This window comes from Erinaceus europaeus, chromosome 13 (genome assembly GCF_950295315.1).
Source record: "Erinaceus europaeus chromosome 13, mEriEur2.1, whole genome shotgun sequence".
Classification (NCBI taxonomy): Eukaryota; Metazoa; Chordata; class Mammalia; order Eulipotyphla; family Erinaceidae; genus Erinaceus; species Erinaceus europaeus.
Genome location: NC_080174.1, coordinates 15,489,593 through 15,511,950, shown reverse-complemented (window position 1 = coordinate 15,511,950; position 22,358 = coordinate 15,489,593). Strand labels below are relative to the sequence as shown.

At 38.9% G+C, this 22,358-nt stretch overlaps 1 non-coding gene across 1 annotated transcript; it reads left to right on the top strand.

Annotated features, from left to right (window-relative positions):
- The first annotated feature begins 10,887 nt into the window (after window positions 1–10,887).
- LOC132532603 (U1 spliceosomal RNA) lies at window positions 10,888–11,052 on the top strand. The gene has a single exon (XR_009544536.1). It is a non-coding gene; the product is annotated as a U1 spliceosomal RNA (small nuclear RNA).
- The last annotated feature ends 11,306 nt before the right edge of the window (window positions 11,053–22,358 follow it).

Genomic DNA, 22,358 nt, shown 5'->3' with positions numbered 1-22,358 from the left:
AAGTTGTTATCCAAACTGTAAAATAAAATCTTTCACAACTCAACAGTAAGCAGAGCCCTTAACAGGTAATCAACATAGAAAATACGCAGGTGATAAATAAGCATACGAAACAAAGTTCTATGCCAAATGTCATCAGAGAAAATCAAATTAAAACAACAAAGACCACCACAATCTATTAGAATGGCAAAATGTCAGAATATTGACAGCACCAAACACTAGCAAGGATATGGTGCAGTAGGACTTTTCACTCATTTGCCACATGCATGATCCAGATTTGATCCTACCCCACCACACTGAGGAAAACTTCCATGTTGTGGATTCTTTCCTCCTGTATTTACCCCCCTGTGCCCTGCACTGTGCCCCTGTCTGTCTGAAAATCAACAAAGAGGGATGAAGTCCCAGAAATGACCAGAGAAGAAGTAATAAAAGGAATTTTTCATTCTTTACTGATGAGAATGCAAAGTAGTATAGTGGGGGGGAGGTCAGGCAGGAGCGCAACGGTTAAGCGCACATGGCGCCAAGCGCAAGGACCTGCTTAAAGATTCCAGTTCCAGGCCCCAGCTCCCCACCTGCAGGGGAGTCGCTTCACAAGCGGTGAAGCAGGTCTGCAGGTGTCTATCTTAAATCTCTCCCTCTCTGTCTTCCCCTCCTCTCTCAATTTCTCTCTGTCCTATCCAACAATGACAGCAATGACAATAACAATCACAAAGTGGTATAGCTACTTGCATGATAGTTTAGACACATCTTATAAACATACCCTAAACATACTCTTACTGTATGATCTAGAAAGTATGTCCCCAGGACCAGGCAGTGGCACACCTGGTTAAGCACTTACATTACTTGGTGCAAGGACTCAGTTTCAAGCCCCTAGTCACCACCTACAGGTGGTGGTGAAGCAGGGCTACAGGTCTCTCTGTCACTTTTCCTCTCTATCTCCCTCTTCCCTCTCAATTTCTCTCAGTTTCTTTTTTTTTTTAATATTTATTTATTCCTTTTTGTTGCCCTTGTTTTATTGTTGTAGTTATTATTGTTGTCTGTCTTCGTTGTTGCATAGGACAGATAGAAATAGAGAGGAGGGGGAGACAGAGGGGGGAGAGAAAGAGAGACACCTGCAGACCTGCTTCACCGCTTGTGAAGCAACTCCCCTGCAGGTGGGGAGCCAGGGGCTCGAACTGGGAACCTTACACCAGTCCTTGCGCTTTGCGCCACATGCACTTAACCCACTGCGCTACCTCCCAATTCCCTTCTCTCAGTTTCTGTCCAATAACAAATAAATAAATATTAAAAAGAGAAATGTATGAAAAGAGTATGTCTCTTGGTTTTTTTTCCCTCCAGAAGCATATACAGAAATTATTGTAGCATCTTTATTCATACTTCCTTACTAGTATTTTGGAATTAACCAAGATGCCTTTTAGTGGGTAAATGGACACATCTGAGGTACATTCTGACAATTGAGTATGATTGAACACTAAATAAATAAGCTACCAAACCCTGAGAAGAAGTGGAAAAAAAAAAAACACTCAAGGCTGTATCACTAAGTGAAAGAAACTGCTGTGTACTATGTTGCAACTATGATATCGCAGAAAAGGCAAATGTAAGAAGAAAGTGGAAAGATCAGATGTTGTTGGGTATTGGGGAAAAGAAAGAGCGAATGGTCAGAACAGCCTTAGAGAGACCACTGGATATAAAGCTATGATGTTGGGTGGTACTTGCCATTGCATATACACATACACACTTGCGCTCATGTATTTGCGCTATTTATTCAAGCTTAGGTACCACACCAAGCAAGAACCCTAACATAGGCTATGGACTTCGAATGATAATGGTATGTTCATTATTCGTTAACAATGAGTTAGTTTTACATTCTGGTGAGGGCTATTGACTGGAGAAGACTCTTCATGGAGGAAGGCAAAGAGTATGTGGTCAAACTTGATACCTTCTGTTCAGTTTTGCTAGGAATCTAACACTGCTAAAAATAAAATGTTATTAAATATCACTGAATCCAGTAGCTTGTTGGCTTCATGACTTGTTTTTACTGATCATTCTTTTAAGTTCTGCAGTGTGCCAGACACTGGATGGAATACTTTTGCACGTACTAAAATTAAAAAATATACTATGAAGTAAAGCCATTTTTTTCCCACTGAATGAGTAAGAAAACTGAAGTGATAAAGTTTATAGGTGGTAAAAGTATTACAATTTATTACAATGTGAGGAATAACATATGCAAAAAAAATCTTGGTTTTGATTGCGAAATGGACTAGCTTTTTATCTGATTCTCCTTAGAGACACCTAGCTTGGTGAGATGAGAGATTGTACCCATGTGCAACAACTGAACTGTGAACTGTTAACCTCCCAATGGGAAAAAGTAAAAGAGGGGGAAAAAAAAAGATTTTTAGATCCAGCAAGTCCAGCTTTCAACATTTAGATATCCTGGCCAGTGATAGCAATTTTTTTTTAACAACATAACACCAATTGGTGAAAGAAAAGAAATTAAAACCATCCTCTGATGGCTGCCTTTTATGATAAGTTGATACCTCATTAATTTATATGTGCTATGTCATTCATTAACATATATTAGTTTATATGCTATATTATTAATTTTACTGCTATTGAAAGTTTAGAGTCTAAATTGTAAGAATTGGATATTATATTCATTGCTTCATAGTAAAACACTTAAGAATGATCCCTGTCCTAATATAGACTATCCAAAGGACATCTAAAATTAAATTATCGTAGTGTCAAGGTGAGTGAGACAATCAATGCACAGAAAAATTTAAACAGTGATACTTGAAAATAAATGACTCAACTTAAGTATATGTTATACATTTATTTTTCAAAAGTCAAAGCATAAACTCAACTTTTTTATGTGGGGGGTGATAGTTGTAATATTTGAGTTTAAACAGTATCTTTTTTAACTGCCTAAATAGTCACTCTTCTACATACATAATCAGATTAATACAATGTATTTTAGTATCCATTGGCTTAAATAAAAATAACTCCAGAGTAGAAATACTTTTTTCAGTTTGTTGAATATTAAACTCATTGTTGGTCTGAGGAGACAGTATAATGGTTATGGAAAAAAAAAAAAAAGCTTGCATGCCTGAGACTCTGAGGTCCCAGGTTCAATCCCCAGCACCACCATAAAAAAGAGCTGAGTAGCGTTCCCTCTCTCTCTCTCTCTCTCTCTCTCTCTCTCTCTCTCATTAAAATAAATAAAATATTTTTAAACTTGGTGTAATCTTGGATTTGGCATATCTCTTTCAGTTAGTATCAAGAAACAAACAAAAAAGTCAAATTTTGATGGGAAGGAGTTCATGGAAACAGAGAGATGAAAAAAAAATGTTTGAGATATGTAATATAAGTTAACCAGTGGCATAAACATACGTACGGATGTAGAATTTGAAAACACCCAGAGGAAAATGGCTTGAAGTAGAAGGATATAGAGAATAGTTCTAACAAAAGAAGTCAGTATTTTATCTTTTAGTTATATGATCCAGTATCAGGAATACAGCATCATGTATGTAAAAGTCCCTTGGGTTTTAAATTGCTATATGCTTCCCCCCCACACACACACATATTCACTCACTCACAAGGAAAAGATTATCTGAAGAAACAGTAGTAACAACATCCTTGACCAACTGCCATCAGGTATTTGACCTGCTATGTATGCAAGAGGACTCAGGGATGACTGGGAAAGAACATAAATTGTTCCAGTGTGATCTCCTAAAATAGATAGAAGACTTGCAATTTCACACTAAGATCCACAGCCTGGCCTTGTTTTCTGGTTGCAGATCTGAAATAGCTGTAATCTGTCTGTCAGCCTGACATCTTTTTATGCTCCCCCTTCAGTCACTACCAGGAAAAAAAAAAGTTATTTTAGATTGATTCTGATTTGGCAGCTTTTTTTATTGTCTATCACTTTAAAGACACTGAGAGCATTAAATGATAACAGCATATTTTATTTTCTCAGTCAGGTTTTAAAGTTGCAATTTTATCCATCTATTTGGCTTCCAAGAACAGGAATATCATTGACAGGGAACTGACTATCAAGTGAACTGTACAGAACAACTGTTCTGTCTACCTCCACATACATTCTACAAGCTGATAGGATAGATTTATTTATTCATCAAACAAATTTAAACTGAATAGCTATTAGACTATTGAAAAGAGGTTATATTAAAAAAGGAAATGTCAGTCTGGGCTGAATAAATCTGTAGAAGGAGAAGCCCAGGAGTCAGATTAAGAATGAATATGTTAAGCCAGAAAGAGAAGGATGAATATGGGATGGTCTTGCTCACAGACAGAAGTTGAGAAACAAAAACAAAAAGGGAGACACAAGCAGAACTTGGGCTGGGTTTGGTATATTACACCAAAGTTAAGGACTCTGCAGGGGGTGGGGGATGGGGGTCAGAGCCAGGTGCAAGATCAGAGAAGAGGACCTGGGCTGGGGGTGAGAGTGTTTTGCAGAAAACTGAGAAATTTTACACATGTACCAACTGTATTTACTGTAAACCATTAATCCCCTCCTCCCAATTAAAGAAAAAGAGGAATGAAGACCATGATAGCACCCTATTATGTGGGTGAATTCAACCAGAAGGAAGTGATGACTGGCTTGGGAAAATGAGCTAAATGTAAACGGCAGGAAATCAACTGATATGAAGGCCTGGGGACATCAAAATGGTCCTAGGAGGAAGCAGGGCTCATACCCTGCAAAAGCTCTTTGCTTTCCACTGCATTTTATTTTGCCTGCTAGTTTAGGATGATGCTAGTTAGGGTGACTTGCACATCAAAAGTATTGTATTATTTATTCAGAATTATATGTTTTGGGACCAATCCATTTGTGCAATGCCAGGTTAGGTATCAAAATGTACAGTAGGCCACAATTGCACCAAGAATTGACAAGCTAATTTAAGTTTTACTGCTTATGATACCATAGTACCAGACTTGCCACCTGGTTTTAATGTCCCAGAGAGTGACTCTGTCAGAATGAATTTTAATTGTATAGGTTCTTTTGACTAGTAAGAGGATCAAGACTTAAGAGCTACCGAATATATTTGAAGATGGGGGTATTATTTTATTTTTATTTAGAATGTGAAGATTTGCCTTATCTTTTTTTTTTTTTTTGTAAAAGAGCATTTTTTCTTTAAAATATTCACTCTTGAAACTTTCATATTTATTCCTAATGTCCTTACATTATTTTGATTCCTTTCATAGGAATTTCAGCTTAAGGGCTGGTTCAGTAGCTCACTTGGAGAGTATGTTGTTTTGCCACATGTGTGATCCAGGCTCAAACCGAGCCCCCATGCGTTGAAAGAAACTTTGTTGTGTGTCGGGCTGAGCTCCACTGATGGGAGACAGACGACCTGGGACTCATGGTTGAGCTGTACGCAGTATCTCTTTATTCATGCAGGACGCAGCACAATCTAAATCAAGCTAAACTAAACTAAAAACTAACCTAAACTAAAAACACACTCCTATATATACTCGCCAAGTAGGGCAGAAACAGGATGTGATGCAGAGAGGGTGGAGCGAAAAGTGACTGGTGCAAATCAAGGTGTACTTCAAGAGGGGGCGGAGCAAGAAGACATCATGAACCAGTGGGGATTAAACCAATGCCATGCAGGCATGCTGGTGCTTAGTTATGTAAATAGAATAGTGTTAAGCAGGGGGGATTAAACCAAATGAAACAGAAGGGGTTTTTAGAAGCAGAATTAGAAGCATACCAACAGTTGTGGTGGTCTCTATTTCTAAGTCCCCATGTCTCTTAAAAAATAATTTCAGTTTAATTTTTTTTTCTGTTAACTTCTGAATGGTAACAGTTAGTTGTTATGTGAAAATATAATTATCTGTATAAATAAAAAGACTTCTTTCTGGCAAAGGAACAGCCTTAAAATCCTATACTTTGAACACTGAGCTGAGATCTTGTTCATATTACCTTGAAAAACTCTGAGGTAAGCTGTCAGTAAGGTAAGCTTTGTCAACTATAATGATCTGTTTGAACTTGAATTTCACCACATTTTTGCTAATTAAAATGATTATAACTCATGTTCATATGTTGCATTGGTCATGTTACATATTTGTATGCACATATTTGACTTGACTTAAGTTGAACATTTCTTTGAGACAGAAAATTAAGTCATTCATCTTTACATTGTCATAAATAGTAACTGAAAAAAAATCAAACTACTCTGAATCACAAGCTATTTATCTTCCTATTCCTTTCCCTTGTATAAGGTAGGATCCATACCTCAAGTTTTAAGATCTCACCTTTACAAAAAGTCACAATTGCTTGCTGCTCTGATGATCTTGACTATCCTTGAGTCATTGTGGACACTGACCATTTTTACAGTGAGAAAAATAAAGAATCCAGTGAAACTTATACATTTTATCCTTGACTATGTCTTCCTTCTATTTATAGATCTTTAAATATATGGACCAAAACTGATATTTGATTTTTCCATATTTAGCACAAAATGCATCAAACTAAGCATGCATAGCTAGGATATTAGACACATGGAAAGGTAACAGTTAATTAAACTCATCTTAACAGTGTTGTGATCAATTGATCTTTATGTCAAGCATCATTATTCAAATGCCATGTCATTGTTTTATTGATATAGCTTTGTAATATATTTTAAAATCAGGAAGTATGATGCCCCCCACATTTATTTTCTTGCTTATGATTTATTTAGTTCCTCATGAAATTTTGTAGTTTCATATGAATTCTAGTAATGTTTTATTTTATTTTTTATTTATTTAAAAAAGGAGACATTAACAAAACCATTGGATAAGAGGGGTACATCTCCACACAATTCCTACCACCAGATCTCCATATTCCATCCCACCCCCTGATAGCTTTCCCATTCTTTAACCCTCTGGGAGTATGGACCCAAGATCATTGTGGGATGCAGAAGGTGGAAGGTCTGGCTTCTGTAATTGCTTCCCCACTGAACATGGGTGTTGACTGGTCAATCCATACTCCCAGCCTGCCTCTCTCTTTGCCTAATAGGTTGGGGCTTTAGGGAAGCGGAGCTCCAGGACACATTGGTGACATCATCTGTCCAGGGAAGTCTGGTCGGCATCATATTAGCATCTGGAACCTGGTGGCTAAAAAGAAAGTTAACATACAAAGCCAAACAAATTGTTGGCCAATCATGGACCTAAAGGCTGGAATAGTGCAGATGAAGTGTTGGGGGGTACTCACTGCAAACTATTGTGTATTTTTGCTTTCAGGTATATATTTTGCCCTAGTTTATGGATACGTGTGAACATACCTTACGGGACCTGGTCTATATCTAGGTTTTGGGACTTTGTTAGGAAGTCAACCCGCCTAATGGAATTAGAGAATACTATGAAAGGAAAAGTCTCACCTGAGTAATGAAGCTGAAGGGTTTTCATTCCACACCTGAAGTCTCTGGACACAGTCTGAAATGAAGCATGCTGAGGTGGTACTCGTTGCGTTGATTAGGTTGGGATCGGTAGATGCAATATTATTTGGTATGAATTGAGAGAAGCATGCAGGAAAGTGCGCCCCACCCTAAGGTTCCAGGACTGGGGAAAATATAAGCTCTATCATGGAAATGTGAGGTTCCTGCTGTCTTAGAGTTCAAGAATACAACAGACAGTTATTGTTATAATCACATTATTTGGTAATTGGGTTAACTTTGAAAAAAATCCCTTTGTTAGGATTTGCTGTATAGTACCCAACATCACCATAATTTATGTCCTTTTTTAGATAACTGCTAAGAATGCTATAGAAATTTTAATAGGATTGCAATAAATCTGTAGTTCTCTTTGGTTGTATAGACATTTGAATATTTATTTTTCCAAGACACAAACATGGATGTCTTTCCATTTATCCATTATTTTTTTTTACTTTTCTCAAAATTTTGTAGTATTCAACATAAGTCTTTCATTTCTTAAGTTTACTCTAACCTAATCCTAATATTTTCTTTTTTCTTTTTTTTTTTTAATTTTTACTTTAAAAAAAGGAAACACTGACAAGAGCCATAGGATAACAGGGGTACAACTCCACACAATTCCTAACATAACTCCATATCCCATCCCATCCCCTGATGGCTTTCTTATTCTTTGTCCCTCTGGGGATACTCTGGGAGTATGGACCCAGGGTCATTATGGGGTGCAGAAGGTAGAAGGTCTGGCTTCTAAAATTGCTCCCCTGCTGAACATGGGCCTTAACAGGTCGATCCATACTCCTAGCCTGTCTCTCTCTTCCCCTAGTGGGGCGGGGTTCTGGGAAAGCAGGGCTGCAGGACACATTGGTTGGGATCATCTGCCCAGGGAAGTCTGGTTGGCATCATGTTAGCATCTGGAACCTGGTGGCTGAAAAAAGAGTTAACATATAGAGTCAAAAAAAAATTGTTGACTAATCATGAACCTAAAGGCTGGAAAAGTTCATATGAAGAGTTGGAGGGGTCTCCGTTTCGTAAATAGTTAGTACTCCTATTTTAGTTGTATTCCAAAGAGCCCATGACTGTACTAGTTTTTTGTTTGTTTGTTTGTTTGATTGTTTTTTCCTGAGCCTGATATGCAGATGGATCCAAGTTATTGTCTGGGGAGATGATATCATGGCTGGAAAAAGGACCAAAAAGCTGAATCAGGGAAGAGAGTAGCTCCCAAATATGCGAAAGGTGTATAAATATTGTTGACTGTAAAACCTATTGATTTGATGTGATCTGGGGCCCATATTCAGCTTAAGAGCCTATGTGACCTCTGCATCTCTATAGATCTGAGCTCACATTCTGTGGTCATGAGTAGAAATGTTCCAAGCTGCTCCAATTTCAGGACCCATCTTCCTCAGGTGGAAAATAGAGTATGTTGTCCAGCCTCCTTTCAGACCCGGGAATTATTTTCTTAATTTCCATTTCTATTCTTTTTTTTTTTTTTGGTATATAGAAGTTCACTGGCTTTCATGTGATGATTCTGTAGCCTTCAATTTTACTGAATGTGTTTATAAATTCAAGCAGGTTTTCATCAAATCTTTAGGATTTTTTTTACATATCAGACTTTTTTCTTTTCCAGCCTTAATGCATTTTTGTATTTTGATTGTCTGATAGCTCTGTCTAGAACTATCTGTATTATGTTGAATAGAAATAGTAAGAGTTGCCATCCCTGTACTAAATCTTAGGGGAAAAGTACTGTTTTTCCCCACTGAGTCATTTTTCATACAGTCTATATTGTGTTGAGATATGTTTTTCTGTAACTGATTTTTCACAGTACCAAAGAATAAACTCAAAGCTTCTCATACGCATAATACCTCTGAGCCACCTCTCCAGCCCAGTTTTTCTCTTTGAAGCACTTTGTTGTTTACAGTGTAGTTTTTGATTTGGCCCAATTTTTATATCAAACTCTTAAGAGAGAGACCAAAACATTACTCTGTCATCCATGGAGTGTCCTTTGTGCTATCCTTGGTACTCTCATGAGCTACCAGGAATCAAACCCAAGACCTCACACATGATAACACATATGCTTCACCCACAGAGCCACATCAAGGGTCCCATACTTATTAGTTTTAATATATTTTTATTATCATGAATTTATCTGGAATTCTGTTAGTTATTTTTTCGGCATCTGTTAAAGACAAACATGATTTTTATCCTTTATTAATATAGTATACAACATTAATTATTTTTCCCATATTGCATTGTCTTTGAACCCAGAAGTGAATTCCACTTAGTCATGGCACTGTTTGGGCTGTTGGGTATAGGTTGCTAGTTGTTTATTGAGTAATTTTACGTCTCTCTTCATTAGGGTTGTAATTTTTGTTTCCTGTGGTGTCTTTGGCTTTGGTATTGGGGTGATGCTAAAGTCAGAATAAATTTGAAGCGTTACTATTCAGCTTTTAGAAGAGTTTGAGAAGAATTGCTACTAATTGTATGAGTGCTTAGTAGAATTCACTCATGAAAGAACCTGGCCCTGTGATTTTCTTTATTAGAATGTTTTTACTACTAATTCAGTCTCTTTGTTTTTGGATCTGTCCAAGCTTTCTGTTTCTTGATTCAGTATTGATAGATGATATATTTCTAGACATTTATCGATTTTTCTGAGATACCCAATTTCTTTGCATAAAATTTTTCATAATAGTTCTTTTTTCTGTGGGGTATCCATTGTGATGTCTCCTCTTTCAATTCTAATTGTATTTATTGAGTGAGTCTTCTCCCTTTTTTCCTTAGTCTAGTTAGAGGTTTGTCAGTTTATCTTTCAAAATAATTCAACTAAGATTTTTTTCCCATTTATTCTTACTCTCTTATTTATCTCTGCTTTAACAGTTGTTTCATTTATTCTGGTAGTAGTGCTTAGTTTGTTCTTTTCCTTGTAACTTTGAGATATAAAGTTATGTGGTTTGAGATGTTATTTTTTTAATATAGGCATTTATTGCTATTAACTTGCTTCTTAAACACATGTTCTAACATGTGCTTTTCCTCTCCCAATATGTAAATTACTAAGCTTTCATTAATTTCTTGAGAAAAAGTGGAATTTTAACAAATATAGCCTTTAAAGATCAAATCAATGTCTTCGTTTTTAATTAAAAAAAAGACTACTTAGTTTTACATTTCTGGCATTATATATATTGTATTATAGCATACTATATATGACATATAAATATATATATATGATATATATATATGACTTAAGGAATCAAATAAGATTATGTGTATATAGTGAGTTCTCACAAATATTTGCAAAATACATTTTTGTTGTTGTTGTTCACTAGTATGCTCACTCCTGTCATTGCTGTTTAGAGGAAAAGTGACAGGATGGCCCATATACTTTCCAAGTCCCTGACACAGTTAACAGTACTCACACTGCCTTTAGAAAGGGAAGCGGTATGTTGTGACAGATGAGCTCTCCAAATTCCTAGTTCTGATACTTACCTGGGAGGCATGGCACCATGGTCAAGAAGGTGGCTGTCCCAGGGCAAAGGCTACCGATCACACTCTAGATGTGCTGACCCCTGCGATTTCTCCAAATGTGAGGAATCTCCACTGCATAGTTTGTGGTAGTGGAGGACTGCGCTCACACTATTCCCTGCTTAAAAAAAAGAAAAAAATCCTAGTTCCAATGTAATTTATCGACTTTCTGGACAAACTTTTAATCTATATTCTCTGTGCGTGAAAACAAACAGGGAGTTGGGCGGTAGCTCAGCAGTTAAGGACAGATGCTGCAAAGCACAAGGGCCAGCGTAAGGAATCTGGTTCCGAGCCCCTGGCTCCCCACCTGCCAGGGAGTCACTTCACAGGCGGTGAAGGAGGTCTGCAGGTGTCTGTCTTTCTCTCCCCCTCTCTGCCTTCCCCTCCTCTCTTCATTTCTCTGTGTCCTATCCAACAACAACAACATCGATAACAACAACAATAAAACAAAGGCAACAAAAGGGCATAAATATTTAAAAATTGTTTAAAAACAAAAAGCTAGTTAGTGATAAAAAAGTTTTTTAAGCTGCTAGAGTTATAAAAATGCCTGCAATAGAGTTGATTTAGCTGGTATCTACTGAAAGGCTTATTTTAATTTGATTCCCTTCTTCCATGCCTATCTGCTTTTCTAGCTTACAACAGGCTTATGTTATCACTGAACACACCTATGCTTTCCTGTTCCTTATCTTCCTCATGCCAGCATGAACCACTTGGGCCAGTGATGTTGGTGCCATTTAGAGGTTATTAATGGAAATAGGGATTGAGGAGGAGTTTCAAAATGAAGCTAATGAGTTGGGTGATGGACATGTCAAGTACGAGGTCCTAGTAGAAAATGCAAGTAAAGGTATTGAGTGACAATATTTGACAGTTTGGTGACCATGAGTAGAACAAAGGAGCTTGGGTTATTGGGGGTAGGGGGAGATGTAAGGAAGTTTGGGTTTCAGTGAGAAAGGTTATTTTGAGAGAAATACAGCTAGCTCCATTTGAAATGAAGGTAAGGCATTAGCATTGGCATTGGTTTAAAATCTTCAGAATGAAATTGAGAGAGAGATTGAGGAACTGTTCCAAATTGAAGGAGACTAGAGGAGTTTAGCAGTCAGGTGTGACGCAGAACCTTGGTGTGACATTTTAGCTATAAATGACATGACATTGGGACCCTTGGTGAAAATTGACTGAACACTTTGGGCAAAAGGGCACAAGAAGTTCTTTGTTCAGTTGATACATAAACTTGAACTGTTTTAAAATTACAAGGCAGAAAATAAACATATACTCTTAGCAGTTTTAAAGACCAAAAGTTGTCATTCTCAACATACAGTAGGATATGTAGTTTCCTTCATATGGGTGTTAAGTGTTCATAAAACGTAATATAATAATTCCACTCAACTACTCCCTGCTGAAGAAGAAACACTGTGCATTAAAGCATTCAAGGCATATTTATGAATAATTACAATATTAAAAAAGAGACTATCAAACATTCAACCACATCCAACTGCAAAGAAATTATTAGATTCCAGTCTGTCCACTTAGAACACAACTCAGTTATATTGTGGATAGCAAAATGTAGACATCCATGGTTGTGTGTGTGTGTGTGTGTGTGTGTGTGTGTGTGTGTGTGAGTGTGTGTGAGTGTGTGTATGTGTGTGAGTGTGTGTGTGTGTGAGTGTGTGTGTGTGTGTGAGTGTGTGTGTGTGTGAGTGTGTGTGTGTGTGTGAGTGTGTGTGTGTGTGTGTGAGTGTGTGTGTGTGTGAGTGTGTGTGTGTGTGTGAGTGTGTGTGTGTGTGAGTGTGTGTGTGTGTGTGTGTGTGTGTGTGTGAGTGTGTGTGAGTGTGTGTGTGTGTGTGAGTGTGTGTGTGTGTGAGTGTGTGTGTGTGTGTGAGTGTGTGTGTGTGTGAGTGTGTGTGTGTGTGTGTGAGTGTGTGTGTGTGTGTGTGAGTGTGTGTGTGTGTGAGTGTGTGTGTGTGTGTGTGAGTGTGTGTGTGTGTGTGAGTGTGTGTGTGTGAGTGTGTGTGTGTGTGAGTGTGTGTATGTGTGTGAGTGTGTGTGTGTGTGTGAGTGTGTGTGTGTGTGTGTGAGTGTGTGTGTGTGTGTGAGTGTGTGTGTGTGTGAGTGTGTGTGTGTGTGTGAGAGTGTGTGTGTGTGTGTGAGTGTGTGTGAGTGTGTGTGTGTGTGTGAGTGTGTGTGTGTGTGTGTGAGTGTGTGTGTGTGTGTGAGTGTGTGTGTGTGAGTGTGTGTGTGTGAGTGTGTGTGTGAGTGTGTGTGTGTGTGTGTGTGTGAGTGTGTGTGTGTGTGTGTGTGAGTGTGTGTGTGTGTGTGAGTGTGTGTGTGTGTGTGTGTGAGTGTGTGTGTGTGTGAGTGTGTGTGTGTGTGAGTGTGTGTGTGTGTGAGTGTGTGTGAGTGTGTGTATGTGTGTGAGTGTGTGTGTGTGAGTGTGTGTGTGTGTGAGTGTGTGTGTGTGTGTGTGAGTGTGTGTGTGTGTGTGTGTGAGTGTGTGTGAGTGTGTGTATGTGTGTGAGTGTGTGTGTGTGAGTGTGTGTGTGTGTGTGTGAGTGTGTGTGTGTGTGTGAGTGTGTGTGTGTGTGTGTGTGAGTGTGTGTGTGTGAGTGTGTGTGTGTGTGTGAGTGTGTGTGTGTGAGTGTGTGTGTGTGTGTGTGTGAGTGTGTGTGTGTGTGAGTGTGTGTGTGTGTGTGTGTGAGTGTGTGTGTGTGTGTGTGAGTGTGTGTGTGTGTGTGTGTGAGTGTGTGTGTGTGTGTGAGTGTGTGTGTGTGTGTGTGTGAGTGTGTGTGTGTGTGTGAGTGTGTGTGTGTGAGTGTGTGTGTGTGTGTGAGTGTGTGTATGTGTGTGAGTGTGTGTATGTGTGTGAGTGTGTGTGTGTGTGTGTGAGTGTGTGTGTGTGTGTGTGTGTGAGTGTGTGTGTGTGTGTGTGAGTGTGTGTGTGTGAGTGTGTGTGTGTGTGTGTGAGTGTGTGTGTGTGTGTGTGAGTGTGTGTGTGTGTGTGTGAGTGTGTGTGTGTGTGTGTGAGTGTGTGTGTGTGTGAGTGTGTGTGAGTGTGTGTGTGTGTGTGTGTGTGTGTGAGTGTGTGTGTGTGTGTGTGTGAGTGTGTGTGTGAGTGTGTGTGTGTGTGAGTGTGTGTGTGAGTGTGTGTGTGTGTGAGTGTGTGTGTGTGTGTGTGTGAGTGTGTGTGTGTGTGTGAGTGTGTGTGTGTGTGTGTGTGTGAGTGTGTGTGTGAGTGTGTGTGTGTGTGAGTGTGTGTGAGTGTGTGTATGTGTGTGAGTGTGTGTGTGTGAGTGTGTGTGTGTGTGAGTGTGTGTGTGTGTGTGAGTGTGTGTGTGTGTGAGTGTGTGTGAGTGTGTGTATGTGTGTGAGTGTGTGTGTGTGAGTGTGTGTGTGTGTGTGTGTGTGAGTGTGTGTGTGTGTGTGTGAGTGTGTGTGTGTGTGTGTGAGTGTGTGTGTGTGTGTGTGAGTGTGTGTGTGTGTGTGTGTGTGAGTGTGTGTGAGTGTGTGTGTGTGTGTGTGTGTGAGTGTGTGTGTGTGTGAGTGTGTGTGTGTGTGAGTGTGTGTGTGTGTGTGTGTGTGAGTGTGTGTGTGTTTGTGTGTGAGTGTGTGTGTGTGTGTGAGTGTGTGTGTGTGTGTGTGTGTGTGTGAGTGTGTGTGTGTGTGTGTGTGTGTGTGTTTTCTCTTTGGCACAAGGTTATCACTGGTACTCAGTGCTTGCCCAATGAATCTGCTTTGCCCCAAGGCCATTTTTCCTCCTCTTCTTTCTTTCTTTTCTTTCTTTCTTTCTTTCTTTCTTTCTTTCTTTCTTTCTCTCTCTCTCTTTCTTTCTTTCTTTCTCTCTCCCTTTCTTTCTTTCTTTCTTTCTCTCTCTCCCTTTCTTTCTTTCTTTCTTTCTTTCTTTCTTTCTCTCTCTCCCTTTATTCCTTCCTTCCTTTCTTTCTTCCTTTCTCTCTCTCTCTTTCTTTCTTTCTTTCTTTCTTTCTTTCTTTCTTTCTTTCTTTCTCTCTGTCTCTCCCTTTATTCCTTCTATTCTCTCTTTCTTTTTTCTTTCCTTTTTTCTTTCCTCCTTTCTTATACTCTTCTAGAGACATAAAAATTGAGAGGGAAGCAAAGAAAACAAAAGGTACCTGCAGTATTGCTTTACTAGTGAAGGCCCCACGCCCTTGCAGGTGGGAGCCAAGGACTTAATTGTGGTGGACTTTTGGCTGACAAATAGAATGACAAATATGGAACACCAGGGAGCCACAGAATGTTCCTGCATTTGGGCAGAGGGCTGGGGGAGGACTGTGGTAAATGGAGTTGATAAAGGATTTATCAGAAAACACTGAAAACTGTCTGTGTACCTATAGTGCTGAAAGAAAACAGGTTTAGGAACACTGCACCCTGGGAGAGGCCAAGGAGGAAAAGAGAATAAAAAATACTTGTCTCTTCACTCACTAAGCATTTCCCACCAAGATACCTTCAGTACTACATACTGACTTTTCTAATCCAGCTCTTAACACAGATGACTTTTTCAAATAAATCCCTGTTTTTCACGGTAACTTTCTTTTTTGCTGTTATTTTTTAGTTTTACTTCACATCCCGTTCTCACTGTGACATTTTTACATGGAGTGAAAAGCATCCTTTTTCAAATAACCAGAGATGAGAAACTCTAACACAAGAATTTCAGCTAAGATAAAATATTAGTGCTCCTCTCCCAATGACCTTGGCATTGATAAAGACACTGCTCTCCTGTGTCACAAAAGATTTTGGTCCACCTTCCCAGGAGCATTTTTATCATTTGAAAAAGGTTCACTTCATTAGGTTTATAACCTTCCATAAAACTGCAGAACATTTTATTCTTTTTTCATTAAGTCACCCTTGGAATCATATTGGTCCCTTTATAGTCTCTTATTTAATCTGTTTTTTCATAGGCTAGGAGTAGGAAAAATTCTATCAGTGGTCAAATAGCAATTAAGTAGTGGAAGCCACCGCCCAATGGCTTGAAGACACACATACTTACTAGTCGTCTCCTCAATCTACCTCCATCAGTGAATTTTCTTCCCTCCCAAACACATCTTTGCCTCCTTCAACAATGAGAAAAATAAATGACCCCCCAAAAATGGACATTTTTTTTCCAACTACAAGAATTACTAATGTATGCATTACCTTTTCACTAAAGTCTAATCCCCATAGTGTGGAAGCTCTTTTATTAAACTAAAAATAAAAAATCAGGTCTTTTATTTCCTTTGTTGAAGAGTCATATACTTGCATAAAACAAACAATCTGGAGCCTTTTGGAAATAGGCTCAATCATAAAGAGGAAACCTTTTTAAAAGGAGAAGAAAGTCACCACAAAATAAATCTGAAAATTTGCATTCCAGTTTAAAAAAAAAAGAGCAAAATATCAGGTCTCCTTATTCCTGAAGGATTTCTTTTTTTTAATCTTTTAATTAATGACAGCCCTCAGGGCACTGAGCAATTGTTAATTAAAACAAGGAGGAAAGGGAGAGGAAGTCGGCAAGAAGCCTGAGATGAACATGTTTCCTTTTCTCTGCAGGGGAATAGCCTTACTAAGCCAACATTAATAAATATGAATATTTTGGAGAGAAAGTATATAAAAACATAAAAAAGAAACTACAAATCCTAACTCAGGTTGGCAGGCACTAGCAGGTGCATAAATTAATTGGGGCTCCCAAGAATGAGAAACTCCGGGATGTCACCTTTTGTCTAATTGAGTGGTGGCAGTGCTCTCCTTCTTCCTGACGGGAAGAAGCCCTTCTTTATCACCACCAGCTGACTTCTGCCAGGGGACAGCATCTGATCAAGGGTCTTCTGAGGGCTTTCATTCACTTTCATTCTCACAGTGGGCAGGGAGGCACATGGGCAAACGTTATCATTAAGGAAACACCACTTAAATGCTCAGAGTTAGCTGCGAGACTCACTGCCCATTCAATTCACTGCCCATTTTCCCTCTCAACTATTAAAGTCTTATTTTAAAAAAATCATCATCATCACAGCTTTCTGTCACCCCCCAGTGCTTGCCTAATTTGGCCTGGTTATTAGTAATAACATTTTCCTTAGTCCTTCTCTTCCACATTTGCCTGCACCCCACATGAAAAAGGCTTTTATCTTTCCCATGTGCTCAGAAATCTACTTAACAAGCAGAGCTTTGGAAGACAAGAAGGAAAAAGGAAATCTGTTTTCCACTGTATTTGGAAGGTGACAGAAGCCATACCTCAGAGGCTGTGTGTTTAGCAGGACTAAAGTTATTCTCTGTAATCAGGACAATCTAGAATAGTCTTCCCCATTTTTTTTTCTATGACCCTGATTTTACATAATGGTGGAGGCTTTTATTTTTATCAATGTGCTTTTCAAAAATAGAACTCGGTCCCTTAAGGCATGAAGTTAGGTGTTCGGTTGTTGTTTGCTTATTAGGTTGTTTTTGATTGGGCACTTGAATCTGTGGACATGTGTCTCCATGAGGTTCTGCATCCTATGATGTCAGGGTCAGCTCATGAGGTCAGTGTCAATCACCAAATTTCTCAGATGATAGCTAAGATCAGGAGCTAGGAGACAACGTGGAATTTCATTTTGCTGTATGTTGTCAGAATACATTCTTCACTGTAGATAAGACCTTGCCTTCCTGGAACTCTGTCTCTAAAAGAACAAACTGCAGATATTCAGAAAACTGTATTCAATAAATAAACTGTCAAATAAATAAATAAATACCATCACATGTGATCATTTTAGTAATACATGGTTGGACATAAATTCCAGGACAGAAAAAATATATAGTCTTCTCCTCTCATTGCTGTAATGATTTCTGTAGAAAACTCCTGATTTGTCTCTGATGCCTTAAAATGCTTTGTCCATTGCTTGCATGAAGCCTGGAGCTGAAGGAAACCATTTACAGAACACAAAGGGAAAACATCTAAACCATCTATACTGTGTCCTTTCTCTTTGTCTTCTTCACTTCTGCAAGCTGATCTATGAGCACGTTACTGGGGGTAACAATCCCCTTATTACTTAGCAGAGAAAGAGAAACTTTTCACAGTATACGTACATATGAATTACTAGGGTGCTCATTTGAAATGCCTTTTTGGTTTTCTTCCCCACTTCATAAATTTGAGGGTGGGAATAAGTGATTATCTTGGACTGTCAAGGAAGAGAACCGCTGATAAACCAAATGTTTTTATGAGGTAATATGGCACTTAACGATGATATATTGCCAGTGTTATATCTATAAAATGGTGTGGTATGTATTTTACTGACATATAAAGCACAATTAAATATAATTGAATGTGTATGCTTTCTTTAAGCTGTCTTTTTCAATTTTTTTTTTTTTTATGAGAAAGAGATTAGAGCACTGCTTAGCTCTGGGTTATGCTGGGGATTGTACCTGGAACTTTGGAACCTCAAGAGACAAATCTTTTTTGCATAACCATTATACTATCTCCCCCATGCTAAACCTTCATTTGTCAGTAACAGTGGGTGTATCCGACTAAGAAAGAGAGTCAGATGCTTAGAAACTCAACTCAAGGTCAAGAATAGACAACAAGGCCAGGTTATAATTCTGAGCTGGGATACAAAGAGGAGGTGAAACGGGAAGAAGAAGGGGGAAAATAGAGATAAGGGAAAAGAAAGGAGGAGAGGAGACTGGGAGGAAGAGAAGACGAGAAAAAGAGGGAGGAGAAAGAAGCAGGTTACTAAGTATGGAAGATAGCAGTCAGGTAAAACTCAGAAGCATATGCGAAATTTCAGATGTTGGCTCAGCTTCCTTTATTAGGCTAATGTTAGAGGCAGTAGGTAGGTAGATAGCTAGGTAAGTAGATCCATTATTTTCAAACTGCTATCCAGCTGAGAAAAATCAACAGATTTTAAATAATTTTCATATAGACTACACTGTACTGAAGTTCAAAATTCAAAGTATCATTCTCCACCTCCTCAGGACTTGTAAAGTGATGTGATTCTCCATGAAATGCTTATTCAAAAGAATTTGTGTAACACTGTACTCATAACTGCACTATTTACAAAAGCCAAAATAGAGAGGGAATGCAAATTCCCATCAATAAATGACTGGATAAAGAAGTTATAGGACATATGTTCAACAGAACTCTGAAAATTTAAAAGTTAATAATGTGTCATTGAGGACCAACATAGATGGAACTGAAAGTGGATTTTGCTCATATGTGGACTATAGATAAAGGAGACAGGTGAACCTGCAAAAAATAATAATAATAACAACCAAACTGTCTTTTAGACTTTGTGAGGATCATGGCAGCTTAGGACTTTGGTGGCGGGTATAGTGACATAAACAAATACAGATGCAGATGTAGATATAGATATAGATATATGGGAAACTATAACCCTGAGATGTTATAACTTTTTATTGTTATTATTGCACTTATTGAGTGTGAGGCATTGCACCAAAGTAAAGGATTCTGGGGAAGGAGCAGGATGGAGCAGCTCTGGGATCCTGGTGTGTGATGGTGGAAAAGATCTCAGGTGGGAGAGAGAGTATCTTGAAGACATCTACACCTGTGACATCAATAATAATAAACAATTCTTAAAAGAGAGATGACATTCTCTGAGCCTATGCACTTTCACTGGACAATTTATAGAGTAGAGCTTTGCAGTTAATCTTAATGGACAGTCGATAGGGAGATGGAATAGGATTGGGTTTACCTTTAAATCCAGTTCTGTTTCAAGTAAGAGAGTTGGAATGGGAGTTTTCAGAAATCTTCACAAAGCTTCATTTTCTGGAAGGTGCTTTGCAGCCCACCTCAGTCCCATTTTTTCCTGCACTAGCTCACTTCTAACATGACGTGTTACATCTCAGTGAGCAGGAGCACAAGCTCCCAGTGCTCCATGCAGTTTCATAAGCACAGGCTCTTCAGGCTTCTGCTAATGAGAACTTGCTCAAGACAGAAATTTGTGAGATGTTTCTCCAAATTGCCTGCCTCCTAAGACTTATGTAACTGTGACAGATTCATTGGTATTACTTGGGGGAAGGTTGTAATTTTGTAAAGTTCATTTATCAGTATCGGAGCCTGTACTTAACGTGAATATTTCTGGAGAACTTTTCAATCTCTTGGTGATGTAGATGAGCAAGAATAACAACGTTCAGATAGACTTATCAGTTCTTTCTTCTTCTTCTAGCGTTTGCCCTTCTTCCGTAGCCAGTCAACAGCATCAGGTTGAGCCTGATGTAGAGTTTCAAGACCTCCTTTGAATCTGGAGAGGTGGCAGTCGTTGACTATGTGGGTCAGTAGCACCCTTTTATTCACAAGCTTTATCTCTTTGTAGCAATGAGAACTGATTGCTAACCCTCCCACAGTCCCATAGCATTAGCGAAGCAGGCTTTTGCTTTCTTGCTATAGAAATGATATATCAGAAATTTGGAGATGGTCAAATTCATGAAGGGGATGTGGTACTCTGCAAGCATGACCCTGATTAGTTATGACTCTTGCTTTGAGGCTCTTCTTGTGTCCTTGGCAATCAAACATCGTGGTACTTCCTACAGCTGTAGTGTCTGCTCGTTCATCTCTTGACCACACAGCCCTCACTGCCTTTCTTTTAGTTCTCAGATTACCCAAGACGCTTAACCGAATCTAAGGTGTTCTTGGCTCTGGTTTCCTTTCTAGTGCTTTCTTTCTAACTCTGGACCACTCTCTCTTTCAGATGCAAGTATTATCATATTTTTCTCCACTCCATCCTCTCTTTTGCTCTTTTGGGGTCAGTGATTCATTATATGTGGTCCCTGCACCTCCACACTACAATCCTCATTGTCTGACCTCAGTTCTCACGACTTTCTGTTCCCCCTGACTACATTACTCACTGACTCTATTTTGCTCATAGATTGAAACCTAAAGTCTTTGTTAGTCTTTACAGTGCCTGTCCCCAAACCTCCAGTTACCCTCACTGGCCCCACCGGGCCTCCTCTACCCATAGCCACCGGGGACAGCTGGCTTTTCGTTCTATATGACACATTTGTTCCAGGTAGTTTCCCCATATTTCCACCATCCGAAACAATCTCACTCACTTTCCCATCCCACCACTGTGTTAGAGGAAGATTAGAGTCTCCCAGGACTAACTGAGACTCCGAACATTTGTGATTTAGGAATATATGTTTTTGGCTATTACTGAGAGGGACAATAATTTGGAGAGCACCCATGGATGTATTAATACATGTAGGTATGGCTTAGAAGGGACAGACAAGACAGGAGCCTTAGAAAGTTTCACCTGCAGGACAAGACCAATAGAAGAGTCAAGTCATTGAAAAGGGAGGGGGGAGACAGAGACAGAGACAGAGAGAGAGACAGAGAGAGAGAGAAGGAAAGAAAGAACCATGAAAAGTTGCTTCCCAATAGAAAAGAAAGTAAAAAAAAAAAAAAAAAATTTGAGCCAACAAATTCCACTTTGTCCAAATGATCCCTGAGTTTCTATGTCCATGTTTTCATTTTTCTAAATAAAATATGTAATGTCTGGTTATGGCCTCCCTAATTCTTTTTTAATATATATTTATTTATTATTGGATAGAGACAAAGGAACATTGCAAAGAAATGGAGGGACAGAGAGGGAGAGAGAGACAGAGAGTTGCCAGCAGCCCTGCTTCACCACTCATGAATCTTCCCCCTGCAGGTGGGGGCCTCCCTAATTCTTTGTGAAACAAAACTGTGGAGAACCAGAGATGATGGAAAAGACACGTTAGTCTCCCTGCCTCACAACAGCTGTCATTGTCCACATGGGGAGTCCAAATTAACTCCCAGTATCCATTCTGGGTCCATTACCCTGGATCCCTCTATGCATCCAAAGACATTCCATTACCATTAACCATGTTATGTTCAGATTATATTGCAGTTGTATGCTTATTTCTCTGTGGCCTGCTCCCCTTCCAGGGGTAAAGGGAACAAAGAGATTTCAAGGGTTTGGGCCAGGTGTGTACGTGAGCTAGCTAGTTAAGTGAGAAATGGCATTGTTCCCAGGAGTTACTGTTGATGGAAAGAAGTAAGAAAGGATTTTTTTTTTCTCATTTTAATGAAAGAATGCTAGGCAAGTGTTTGTTTCTGTCCCCATGAGACCAAACATGAGCTTCAATTAAAGCAGAATGTATTTCAGTGGGGCATAAGGAGGGATGTCTTTACTGCAAAGTTGATTAAAAAAAAAAAGACTAAAAAAGAATAGCAACAAAAGTTATAGCTTTGGATTCTCTTCTAGGCTCTTTTTAAAATGAGAACAGTAAATGTTTATCTGTGTGTGAGTTACGAGAGCCACAGAGGTATTGCAATTTATGTTCTCACGGCTTGTGTTGAATTCTGTTGTTAGACATGCCCATACATCCAGCGATTTGTTTGGGACAATTTTTTACAAGTGAAATTAGCACATAAAAGACATCAATGTATTAAATGTTCATGATGTATATTGCTAAGTCAATTCTCAAAAGCTTGCCTTA